This window comes from Pinus tabuliformis, chromosome 4_2 (genome assembly GCF_031772625.1).
Source record: "Pinus tabuliformis cultivar Carrire ecotype Pingquan chromosome 4_2, CPIR1, whole genome shotgun sequence".
NCBI classification, from domain to species: domain Eukaryota; kingdom Viridiplantae; phylum Streptophyta; class Pinopsida; order Pinales; family Pinaceae; genus Pinus; species Pinus tabuliformis.
The window spans coordinates 479,882,514-479,896,540 of record NC_142304.1 but is presented as its reverse complement, the minus strand read 5'-3'; positions in this window follow the sequence as shown (position 1 = coordinate 479,896,540).

Genomic DNA, 14,027 nt, shown 5'->3' with positions numbered 1-14,027 from the left:
GACCATGACATTATGCAAGATATTGTCTGAACCCGACATGACTGTCATGCCGCTACTATACTCAGTTTGACCATGTGACTGAGGATCGCCCTATATTGTTGGCTAAAATTCGCGAAAAGGGGGCACAGCCTCCGCAGCTGATGTAGAACCTCTAGATGATGAGGTCTAAGCCTCGTAAGGAAGACCCTAAGGTAAAAATTATGCTACAGAGTGGAATGACAATTGGAGAGGATAAAGGGAAGCAACCTACAGAAGGTGAGTGGGTTCATAAAGCACTAGAAAAGGATATTGAGTTTGATCTAGAGTGCACAAAAGAAAAATTTATGGAAGCAAAGAAAAGCTTCGTTGATGCCTCCACCTGAGCAAGTTAGGAGAAACTAGTTGAAGAAATGGACCCATCCATGATTACCACGTTCCTACAGACCTACATGAAACTACTCTGCGATAGTAAGGCTGTGAAAAGACTGTAGGCACTGATCAATTGGTGCGTTGGAAAGGACGGTGCTACTGGAAAACCGCGCATAGTTAGAAAGCTTGGTAAGCATAAGGCAAGGACTGGATGTGAGATGAGACTCACCGCGCAGATAGGGGAATACGAAATGGACCAAGTTATCTTGGATCTAGGGTCTGACATGAATGTTTTGCCAAAACAAACATGGGAAAGAATGGGGAGACCTATGCTCCAGTGGTCTCCGATCTAGTTAAGGATGGTGAATCGACAGAAAATTGTCCCAATGGGGAGGCTGCAGTGGGTAACAGTTGACATCAAACGCATGAGTGATTGTGGATGATAGCAATCCCTACCCTGTGCTCAATGGGATCGATTGGGCCACTGACATGAATGGGGTAATCAACCTGAAGAAGTGAAAGATGATATTTGAAAACAAATCGCTCTATGTAGTGGTTCCACTAGATCTTGCAGAAGGACGCACTATACACAACCGGTCCGTGATTATGAAAGTGATGATGATTTGGACTAGATGTACAAGATAGCGATGCGAGACCAAGATTGAGTAAATTCAACAGCAGACGGATGTATTGCATGGGACCGCAAGAGCTCCTGCACATCAAATTCAAATGAAGAACTAGAGCACTGGCAGAACCAGCTACATGAAGTATCTACGTTGTGTTGTAATATGATGACCAAGTCATTGTGCTACGTATCATCAGAGGTAAGGAATCTACCTCACTATGATGGGCTAACTGACGTTGATCACTTTTTGAATGCATTTGAAAGAGAAGTACCGGAGAAGCATCACATCTGGGCCTTAGATTGGGCGTTGCGTGCTACACCCGCAAGGTGGTGGGGTAAGCACAAGGATAATTTTGGTGATTGGTGCGAATATAGGAGGATGATGAGAATACATTTTGGACATCCAAAAGTACGAATGATAAACAAGTATGATGGAAGGGATGATCCGTGCGACCACCTAGCCAAATGGACTAAGGCTTATAGAGCAGAGCCCCAGCCTGAATGGGTGCATCTATTTTGTCATACCCTGGATGTTATACCAATGAATTGGTACTTGGAAATAGAGATCCACCATGGCACTAAAGAATGGGACATCTTGTGCCATGGGTTTATAATGATGTTCAGCTTTGAGGATGGGTTTGACTGTATTGACATGGCGCTACAAGAGGTTAAAGCAGCGATCTTTAGGATACCGTAGGATCCTTTACACCTGATTCAACTTGATTGGACTACCCAGTTGAGCCATGTGCTGGAATGCTATAACGTGACCATTGAAGAAGAAGACGAGGATCCCAAAAAGATTAATATTCCAGAAACCAAGGGCCACCATGAGGTTAAAGGATTGCAGATAGAGGATCCAGATACAACCGCATCGATGAAAACTAGACAGGTCAACATTGGCACAGAGGCAGAGATGAAATTTGCAACTATTGGGAATACACAGACGTAGATAAGTCGCTAATCTCCTCTGCAAATATCAGGATTGGTTCCCCAGGAAGTTTTCTAATGTGAAGGGAATAATAGGAAACCTGGGTGTCATGAAGATCACCCTGAAACCAGACGTGAAACCTGTGAAACAAAGATTTTACCACCTTAATCCAAAGTATAAGGAAAGGATCCACACTGAGTTGGATAAGATGCTCGCGACAGGTATTATTGAACCAGTGGAAGAATCTGATTGGGTAAGCCCAATAGTAGTCCAGGAAAAGAAACAGAAGGAAGAAATAAGGATATGCGTAGATATCCAGAAATTGAATGATGCTTGTGTGCATGATCCTTTCTTGACCCCGTTCACTTACGAGGTCCTGGATAATGTAGGCGGACAAGAAGAATACTCTTACATTGATGGGTTCTCTGGGTACCATCAGATCAAAATCTCGCTTGAGGATAGAAGCAAGACAACCTTCGTCACTGAATGGGGATGTTTTCAATACACTGTGATTCCTTTTGGGTTGAAGAATGCACCAACGATCTTTTCGTACATAGTCATTGCAGCATTCAAAGACTTCATTCATAAGTTTCTGGAGGTATACTTTGACGATTGGATAGTGTTTGGATTGGTCAAGCGCCATGTGGCGAGCTTGTGCTTGATGCTAGATACATGTAGGAGATATCAGATCTCGCTCAATATGAAGAAGTGTCTATTTTGTGTCCCTTTTAGGATCTTGTTGGGTCATGTGGTATGTAGACAGGGATTGATGGTAGACCCCATGAAGATCGCGGTGATAATCAACTTGGAGGCGCTGAGGAATGTGAAACAGCTGCGCGCAACTCTAGGGCATATTGGATACTATAGGAAGTTCATCAAGAGCTATGCCCAGATCACCGCGCCTGTGGAGAAATTGTTGAAAAAGGATGCTACATTCTATTAGAATGATGAATGTCAAAAGAGATTGGATGTGCTGAAAGAGAAAATGATCATCGCACTTATCCTAGTCTTCCCGGATTGGAAGAAGGAATTTCATGTGCACGTGGATGCATCATGTATTGCGCTAGGGGTCGTACTGACATAGGACGGTGAAGGAGAATTGGATCATCCTATAGTGTTCGCAAGTAGGAAGCTGTCTAAAGCAGAGAAAAATTATTCCATGATAGAGTGCGAAGGATTAGTTATGGTGTATGCACTCCAGAAGTTCAGGCACTATTTGTTGGGCGGACACTTTAAGATGTATACAGATCATTTCACGTTGAAGTACTTGGTCAACAAGCCTGTGTTGGGGGGGGGGGGGGGGGGAATATGTAGGTGGCTGCTGTTGTTCCAGGAGTATGACTTTGAAGTTATTGTGAAGCTAGGATGACTGAACGTGGGATTTGATCATCTGTCGCACATTGAAACTGGCTAGGAACCTACTAATTTTGAGGAAGGACTACCTTACACACGTCTCTTTGTGGTGCGCGTCGTGGATAGTCACTTTGAAGATATTATCCACTTCCTGACGACAGGATCGGCTCTAGAAGGTTATACAAGTCAACAAAAGAAGGAACTAGTAGTGTGCGCGGTAGACTTTTCTATCATAGTAGGGCCAGCGACAGAGTAGTTAGTCAAGGAGATGAAGCAGGCAGCAACACAGTGCACCAACGAGGTAGCAGTTGTCCAAGTCGAGCTGGGAGGTCTTTGGGATAAGATCTTTGCACTAGCTCAGTGACTCGAGGGCGAGTCACCATGTTTGTGTTGGGGGCCTGTTGGGAACGGGTCCCTTGGGGGTCAATTTTGGGGTTAAAAACCCAAGTTTTGGGGTAGAAGGCTCGAAGTTTGTATAAAGAAATGTAAAGTCTCCGCATTTTGTGGTCGCGGAGCACGAAGATATCTAAAGTCAAAAAGGGTTTTCTGCCCTTAGTCTAGATAGGTTGTGTCGGTTTTATAGATCCGCCCTTGTTCCGTGGACCATGGGATTGTATAAAGATGAGGTCTTAGATGAGTCTAAGAAGAAAAAAAAGGGAAGTAGAAGTGTTTGATGAGTCTGTAAAGAGCTAGGAGCGAAAGTATTAGCGTAGGAAGAGGCTTTGCAGCTAAGTGCGTAGAGGCCTAGGGTAGAAGTCTGTAGCTGACTGCGTGGGCCCCTGCAGCTGTGTGTGCAGGGCAGATCAAGTCTGTATTGAAAATTTGAATCATCAATAAAGAGAGTATTTTGAAATTACTGTTTATTTTTCCTTTGTGGATCACATGGATTATGTTATGTTAAGTTCTGGGTTTATGCTATAATGCTAAATTGATGCACAAATGTATATGTTTCTATCTATTATATGAACGCAATTAATGATATATGTTTACACGGAGATAATCTTAGATGTATGGTAAATTTGGCGAACACTTAAGATAATTTGGGAACCTATACAGTATCATACTTACAGAGGTGTGTAAGTGCCTGAATCATCGTGTAGGGTTGCACGAACGATGATCGTATACCTTCGTGGAGGTTCTAAGAGACGAAAGAGAAATTACATCGATAATCCCTAAAGGCTTATCGATTTGCGCAAAGGAAGGTTTTAAGGTATAAAGTCGACATCATGACCATCTCAGGGTGCGGAAACTTGGTTCCTGCATCCTACCATACTACTTTTGGTGAGACTTTGGCCCGTGCTCCACGAACAGATTCCAAAGGAGCCAGTAGTGTAGGGATTTGCTTGGCTGAGTAATGTTGAACCTGGGTCAAGGCCCATCAATCCAACATGGGGGTGCGATGATAATATGTCACCAACAACAGATCGAGCAACCCTAATTGCTCAACGTCGAGGACCCATTCCATTGGCTCCAATGTTGTAACACTCGTTTCTTCGTAATAGACCTTTCGCATATATTTATCCATCGCCAAATGTGGAAACTTAGTGTGGTCCGTGAGGTCCAATCCTCCATCTTTAACGGTGGGATCGACGCGAGTCGAGTACATTCAAAGGGTATCTGCTCAGGCAGCAGGGACGTGGATAATGTAAACTTCTCAGTATCAGGGTCCTTCATTACCTTTGATTTTCCCTTCTGCGGAGGGATATACTTTGGTAGCCTCATCATGGGTTCCACTCCTTTGGCATCAATATCCTCCATTCCCTAGAATTCTTCCACCTCCAGGTCCATTACTCGTTCTGGCTACTTATCTTTATTTTGCTTTGCCTATGTTTCAGTAGGCCTCCTGGATTATGTGCGCACCGACACCGGCTCCTTCTGCTTTTCCTTCACTGCGGGTTGCTTCTCTTTCATTACAGGTTGTTTGTCTTTCGTCATAGTCTGTTTCACCCTAGGTGACCTTAGCACCATGGGCACCACAGGCGTAGCCTATACACTCGACACTTCTGGTCCTGGTGTGTCGAACATAGCTGCTTCTGAACTCATGGCTTTGGTTGGGTTAGTGGTAGTCATTCTCTTGATAAATAACTTGTGGGCTACAGAAGAAATTTTTTCTCGTGATGGGAATTCTTCCCAGAACGCTTGGCTTATAGGAAACAGACAGTGAAATTCAGTAACAAGTCTTAGAGTGCAAAGTGTTCTCTATTGGACCGGCATGCATAATTTATAAGGGGTTTTGAATTCAAATCTAACTATTCCCCCCAAATTCTAATAATAAATGATGTTTTGGCAATAGATCTTCAAAGATTTTTTCCTTAATTTTAGCCACCGCGCTCCACTTAACCGTCTTCTGGTCATCAAGTCATGACTAGTAACCCCAGCAGTCATTTTCCTGTTAGGCTACGTGGTACCTTCCATTTTGGCATAGCCTCCCAAGTGTAGCTTCACTGGTAGCATCTTCGTCACTTTCCACGCAACCTGCTCGTTGCGTTGTCCACCAAGCCATGAAGTGTAGTTTATAGTCCTGCACTCCCTTGCAACTACCTGGATCACTAAAACTATCCTGCTACCATATAGTCATTGCGTATGATCCCCTGTATACAACTTCAATCTGCTCCCATTCACTCTTCCATAGAAGGGTTCCCCATTCAGCTTGACAAGCTGAACTGCACCTCCATCTGTAATTTCTTTGACAATATTCGGCCCTAACCAATGCATCTGGAATTTACCTGAAAATTTAGTGAATTTACATTCATATAACAGGAGACGATCATTTACCTTGAATGTGCAAAGCTTGATATGGCGATCATGACATGCTTTTTCATGTTCCTTTTGGACTTGTTGAAGGAATCCTGCCAAAAATCAACCTCCTTTGAGCTCCATCAGCTGTGCGAGTCGTTCTCCCAAGGCCTCACAATCCGCCATATCCATCAAAGTTGCTATGCACAGACTAGGCACAATGTATTCCATCGGCATTACAGCTTCAACCCCATATACTAATCTGAATGGTGTTTGCCCTATCATCTTCTTACAAGTAGTCTGATAAGCCCAGAGTACTGCAGGTACGCGTACATCCCAGTCATTCCATTGCGCGTTACAGATCTTCGTTAACACAGTCTCCAAAATCTTGTTAAAGACTTCAACAATTTCATTTGCTTGTGGGTGATATTTTGTACTCTTCTAATGGTATACCTGGAATTCCTCAATCAACATGTTGATCGTTTCATTCAGAAAGTGCGTAACCCTATCACTCATCAACACTTTCGGGCAGCCAAATCTGGTTAAGACATATTCAAACAAGAGTTTTGGTGTTGTAGCCCCTATACAATCCTTAATCGGTTGTAATTCCACCCATCTAGTTAGATATTCTGTCACAGTGATAATACAACACACACCCATTTTCTTTCTAGGGGGCTAAATTGACCCCACAAAATCAATCGCCCACTTCTCAAAGGGCTACAATGATACTTGAGGGTGTAGTGGTAGCTCATCTCTTCGTGACAATCTACCAATTCTTCGACAGGCATCGCACACCTTACAGTATGCCTTGGAATATTTATCCAATGTTGGCCACCATAGACCTGCGCACAAAATCTTTTGCGCAGTTGCCTTTCCAGCATAATAGCCTCCCGCAGCTCCCCCATGAGATTCAGTGAGAAAGTTGTTGCACTCAAAGTCTGGTACATATCTTCACAATATTTCATATGCACCCATTTTATACAAATGTCCCACAATAACTGAAAAATCGGTCGCATGCACTAATTCCTTCTTCTTCTGACTTTTATAACCTTCTGGTGCCATCCCCGTAGTCAAGAAATGAATAATGTCTACAAAATGGTCATCTGATATGCACACCGCAAAGAGTTGATATGATGCAACTGTTCCTCCAAATTATTAGGTTCTTCTCCTATTTCAATTCACGATAGATGGTTAGGTCCAACATTTAACCTCCCTGGCTTCACAATTACTTCAAATTCATACTCCTAAAATAATAGAAACCATCTACAGATCTTCTCCCCCAACACAGGCTTGTTGACCAGGTATTTCAAGGCAGAATGATCACTATACATCTTGAAATGTCCTCCTAACAGATAATGCCAAAATTTTTGCAGCGTGTATACCATGGCCAACCCTTCGCGCTCAGTCATTGAATAATTTTTCTCGGCCTTCGATAACTTCCTACTTGTGAAGGCTATAGGATGGTCCAATTCTCCTTCATCGGCCTATGTTAGCACTGCACCTAGCACAATGCAAGAAGCATCCACATGCACATGAAACTCCTTTTTCCAATCGAGGAATACCAAAATCGGCGCACTGACCATATTTTCCTTTGACACATCTAAGTTGCACTAACATTCTTCGTCCCAACAGAATGTTGCATTGTTCTTTAGCAGTTTCTCCATGGGTGCAGTAATTTGAGCATAAGCTTTGATAACTTTTCTATAGTATCTCGTATGTCCCAGTGTTGCGTGCAGTTACTTAACGTTCCTAGGGGGGCCTCCAAGTTCACAATTACCACGATCTTTGCAAAGTCCATCATCAATCCTTGCTTGCACACAACATAACCCATCAAGATCCCAAAAGGAACATAGAATATATATTTTTTCAAATTCAACGCAATCTGGTATCCACGACATGTATCCAACATCAGGTGCAGACTTGCTACATGGTGCTTCACTAATCAAAACACCATCCAGTCATCAAGGTATACCTCCATAAACTTATGAATGAACTCCTTGAATGTTGTTATGACTACACGGGAATATATCACAAGCACATTATTTAGTCCAAATGGCATCACAGTGTACTAGAAACAAACCCACTCCATGGCGAAGGTCATTTTTCTTCTATCTTCTGGCACAATCTTGATTTGATGATACCCTGAAAACCTATCAGTAAAGGAGTAGGCCTCCTACCCTCCAACATTGTCTAGCACTTCATCTGTGAATGAGGTTAGAAATGGATCATGGACACATGCATTGTTAAGCTTCAGCAGATCTACGTAGATCCTTATTTCACCTTTTTGTTTTTTTTCTTGAACCACTATCAGGCTCACCCAATCGGATTCCTTAATAGGTTCTATGATGCCTTCCTCCAACATCTTATTGAGCTCCTGGTGAACCTTTTCCTTATACTTAGGATTAAGGCAGTAAGGCCTATGTTTAACAGGCTTCACTTCTGGCTTTAGTGTGATCTTCATAATGCCAAAATCATTGATTATTCCCTTTAGATCTAAAAACTTAGATGGAAAGAGATCCTGGTATTCGTGGAGTAATTCCACAACTTTATCTATTGTATCATCGTCCCAGTAATCTCCAATTTTCATGAACTTCAGCTCTTCCTTAGTGCCAATGTTTACTTTCTTTGTTTGCAAAGGTGTGGAGATGTCCAGGTTTTCTATTTGTGGTCCTTTGACTTTGAGATGCCCTTCTGCCTCCAGAATATTCATGTTCCTTGGGTCTTCTTCTTCCTCTTCAACAGTCACGTTATAGCATTCCAAGGTGTGGTGTAGCTGGGTGCTCTAGTCTGGTTGGGTCCATTCCATATGTTCCTTTGGCATTCTGAAGATAACCACCTATATCTCTTGCAGCGCTTCATCGATGCTTGAAAAGCCATCTTCAAAGCTGAAAGTTAATAAGAACCCTTCCTTCAATACATCCCACTTTGTAGTGTCATGGCGGAGCTCTGTTTCCAGATACCAGTTCATGGGAATTGTGTCCAAGATATGAAAAAATATGTGTACCCATTCTAGCTGCGGTTTTGTTCCCTACGCTTTAGTCCACTTCGCTGGGTGATTGCGCAGATCGTCCCTTCCATTATACTTCACAGCCATTTTGGTGTTAGCACGCCCAAACCGTAGCTTCATCATTCTTCTGTAATATCTCCATCCAGAAAAACTATCCTTATGTGTACTGCACCATCGCACAGGCGTAGCATGTAGTGCCAACTCTAATGCTTGAAAGCAATGGTCCTCAGGGACCTCTCGCTCAAATTCCTCCAAAAACATATCTACGTTAGTTAAACCATCATAATAAGGTAATTTTCTTACCTCCTATGAAACATAACACATCGACTTTGTCATCATATTGCATCGCAATGTTGAGACTTCATGCAAGCAATTATGCCAATGTTCTAACTCCTTGTTTGAATCAGAGGTGCAGGAACTCTCCCGATCCCATGCAATCCATCCATCTGTCGTTGGATTGATCTAGTCCTAATCTCACATTGCTATCTTATAAATATGGTCCAATTAATCATCGCTTTATTCATAATCGTGGACTGTTTCAGTATAGTGTGCCCCTTCTGTTGAATCCAGTGGCACTATAACTCGAAGCAACTTTCCTTCAAATGACATTGTCCTTTTCTTCAAATTAATTACCCCATTCATATCAATAGGCCAGTTAATTCTAAGGAGTGTGGGGTAGGGATTACTCTCACCAATGATTTCTATAACTTCAAAGTCTGCCACCATGCTCACGCCTTCAATATCAATTGTTACTCCATATAACCGTCCCATGGGGATGATCTTCTGTTGGTTCGCCATCCTGAGCTGAATCAAAGACCACTGCAACATAGGTGTCCCCATCCTTTCCCATGTATGTTTCAGTAATACGTTCACTTTAGATGCCAGATCAAAAAATGACCTGGTCCATCTCGTAATCACCTATCTGTGTTGTTAGCCTCATCTCTCACCCTGTTCGTGCCTTATGCTTTCTAGTATTTCTAACTGCGCAGTGTTCACCATGGGCCTTTTCCTTGTTGGCACATTTATTTATTAGTTCCTGCAGAACTTCCACGACCTTGCTATCACGCAGTAGTTTCATGCAGGTCTCGAAAAATGTAGTGAGTACATAAGGATCAACCTCTGCAGGTGCACTGAGTTCTTGTATCTTGCCCTGGCTTTCTGAGGTGGAGGCCTCTGCGAAGCTCTTCTTAGCTTCCAAAAAAGTTTCCTTAGCACGGTCCAAGTCAAAGTCAGCTTCTTTCTCTGGCGCTTTGCGGACCCATCCTTCTTCTTCAGGTTGTTTACCTTTATCAGTGCCAATCGTCACTCCACTTCTTAGCACAATATTGACTTCGTTGGGGTCAGCCCTCATCATCAGTAAATTTTGCATAGGCTACTGAGGTTGTGTTTTCTTCTCTTGCATTTTCGCTATTAGCACCATGCATTCTTCTATAGTATGATCAAACTGTCTGCATTATTGACATGATGGGTGTGTATGATTCTGGTAGTCTCACGGATAGTGCCCCAGCTGTCCGTAGTTGTAGAAGATAATTTGACTGTGACCTATACGAAATCCTCCTCCTCCTCAACCCCATCCTCAACCCTAATAACCTCCACACACTCTTTCGACGCCTTAATCTAGAGGCTGAGTTTTTTCTTGCATACATAGGAGTTATTCCCATCATCAGTTCATAGCTTCAAAAGTGACGCTCATCGTGGCCCATGGATTTGCAGAAATTACATAACAATTGTTGTGGTGTCTGAACAAACTTCTGAAGTAAATGGAAATTATTCATCACATGTTGCCTAGTAACTTGACAAATGGCGCATCACAGCGCAGCCCCCATGCTCGGCCCTGCTGGGGCTTCTGGTTTCAATGGAATCGGCCCCCCTCTTGTAATATAATTCGCGTACATGGGACAATGATCCTTATCATGTCCATAGCCCTAGCACTTCAAACACCAAACTTCCGCGCGTACCTCAGGCTTAATTTCCTTATCTTTCTTCAAAATATGTATTTCTAAGTGTAGGATTTTTAACTGCAAGTGGATCTGCTATACTCACAGGTTCGTATTCTGAATAGGTGATGATGCAGCCTCATCGCGATCTCTAAGGCTTATGCCTGTGTTCTATCTTTTGTTGTGACAGAGAAATTCTCAAGTTGGGAAAAAGTGACGTTATAAGCCATTCGTGATGCTGGATATCTGTGATCTACATGTTATCCTCTTTGATTTGAAATTTCAACCTCTGATCAAATTCCCAAGGTGTTTCTTCAACCCTCATCATGATCTCTTTAAATCCAATTACTGATTGTGAGTTAGATTTAAGTTTACTAAATTCTTTGTTGAAATCTATCTAAGTGTTGGCTTGTTGGGGCTTGACCCAGGTTCAGAGTTAATTAGATAAACAAATCCCAGTACTATGGGAGGGTGCTAGAACTAGGTTTCCACACCCTTGAGATGTCTGAGAGGTTCAACTGGTCCATTGTTTGTTCCTATGCACAGGTTGCTCCGCACACTTTCCCGTTCCTCACAGCTTGATACACTGCCTTCTCGCAGCCTACCCAAGGGTTGTGTGCCAAGCTCTGCACTATTACCCGAGATCTTACTTATCTTCCAATACTAGTTAATTATTGTTTTGTCTAAAATGCAGATGCAAATTAGAGTTTCATTTGTTATCAATCTGGGTAAGCAAACTTCGAGGATCATCCAATATATATGGACTTAGAGACAAACTAAACTAAGATAGGTGAAGAAATGCCAAAGCTTCCTTACAGAAGGTCTTTCATTGGGATCTCCAACATCTATTTAGTCATTTAACAAAATGAAATATAAAAATTAAAAGACATTTTGACAAGTGTAAGAAATATTAAAGCTCCCTTACAGGAGACTTTTCATTAATATTTCTAATCATATTAATCAACAAACTATTTAAACTAATGAAATTAAAGCACTTAAACCTAATTCTGATTGATTGCATGAAATATTAAAGCTCTCTTACAAGAGATGATTCATTTATATCTCAAGCATACGAATCAGAAACTTTAATGAAATCAAACATTAAATAACAAATTAGATTCATTGAAAGAAACATTAATACTTTCTTACGAAAGGTCATTCGTTAATATTTCAAACATACGAACCAATAATTTAATCTAATTAAATTCACAAACAAGCATAAAATGAAAGTTTACCAAAACAAAACAAGCATGCAAGTGAGGCAATGGGGGCCCTCCATAGCTCCACATGCACACCTAGAAAGAAGTCAAATGTAGAAGAAAATCCAATCCACTTTATTTATCATCAATTGCAAATTTCAATTACAAGCTCCAAGTTCTACATTCCAAGAGGTCCTAAACTCTACATTACAATGATTCTAAAATCTAAAATTACAAATGAAGGACTAAGTTTCTAAATTCTAAAAATTAAGATTACAAATGAAGGAGATAACACTCCTATTTATACAAAAGTTATGATAACAAACTCATAAATGTGGATCCACTATTCCCTCTTCAAATCCACATATCTCTCAACCAATGGTGACACATAACCCTATCCTCCATGATCTTCTCCATGAGGTATATCTTCTCAAATTCGAATTTAGCCTTGGGAGGCCACATAAGAGGCTTTTGGAAGCTTCCTTTTAACCTACACATGTCAACAAACTCATTCCAATTGTTAGGTATAAGTATAAGCATATTATTTTCTAAAGTTTAACCACAAATTCACAAAAAATAATAAAAATTAATAATGTTTTGGAAAACACAAAGGTAACCCATATAATGATGAAAGTGAAGCAGATGTGATGACATGGTGGTGGAATAGAGGTGAGAAAATGTGTGAATGGAGTGAAAGTGGATGAATTTTAAGGATAATTCTAAGGCCCAACAATTACCTTCGCCTACTTGAATGCCTTAAGTTATAATTAGTTTATATTAAACATTCATACAGGTCCGCGCAGTAAAGAAACAATATACTTGCAAATTATATCCAATCATGCATTAACCCAAGAAAAGATACACAGAAATGTAGTAAAACTTCTCTTTATTGATTTTCCCAATGGTTACAGACTCGACCTACCTTGCGCACTCAGCTGCAGGAGTCTGTGCACTCAGCTACGGACTACTAGGCCTCTACACACTCAGCTGCAGAGCCTTCTCTTACTCTACAACCCATAGACACACTTTACACTTCAACTCAATCACTTAGACTTCTCAGCCTCCTCTTCTTCGTTTTTCATTTACACTTGAGATTCGCTCTATTTATACAATCCCATGGTCCACGGACCATGGGTAGGTCTATCTAGCCGACATGAAATTACAAAACTAGGGCGGACAACCCTATGACTCTATTATGACTTCACGCTTCGTGCCCACAATTCGCGAAGCTTTTACAAAAGACTTGGTTAAAACATGGGCTTTAAGCCCAAAAACATGTCTTGGGGGGATTCCATGCCCAATAGGATCCCAACACAAACATCATGACTCACCCTTGAGTCACTCTGTTGCCACGAAGATCTTCACGCAAAGTCCCTCCAACTCTGCTCGAACTACTACAAGGTCGGCGACGCACTAAGCTGTTGCTCGCTGGTTCTGTTACATGCGTTGTTCCGAGACCGCTGTGTCAAGAGTGCTTCTCTGCATCAGTACGTGCATCCCCTACATGTGGGCGATCTTGCCTTCAATTTATATTGTGATGGTGAAGGCCTCGTTGATCCAAGGCTAAATGCGTGCCTTCAGGACTGCTTCCTTGTGTCGTGCCACGTCCACCTATCCTTTCAATGCTTTGGCCTGTTGCATCCACGCAATCCTCTAAGTGAGGGCCACCATCTACGCAGTCCCTTTGACGTTGTCATACTATTGTTGGAGTTTTCCTGCTTCTGTCTCCAAGCCCTGGATGTTGGGATCCTCCTGCAGATTTGTGAGGACCTCAAATGATTCTTCCAACATGTTGGTGTAGTCTCACATTGCACTGTCAATTTCATCCAGTCCCGCTGTGATAGTGCTAGCGTGTTGTTCTCTGACTTCCGGAGGGGTGGACGGCTGCGCCTTT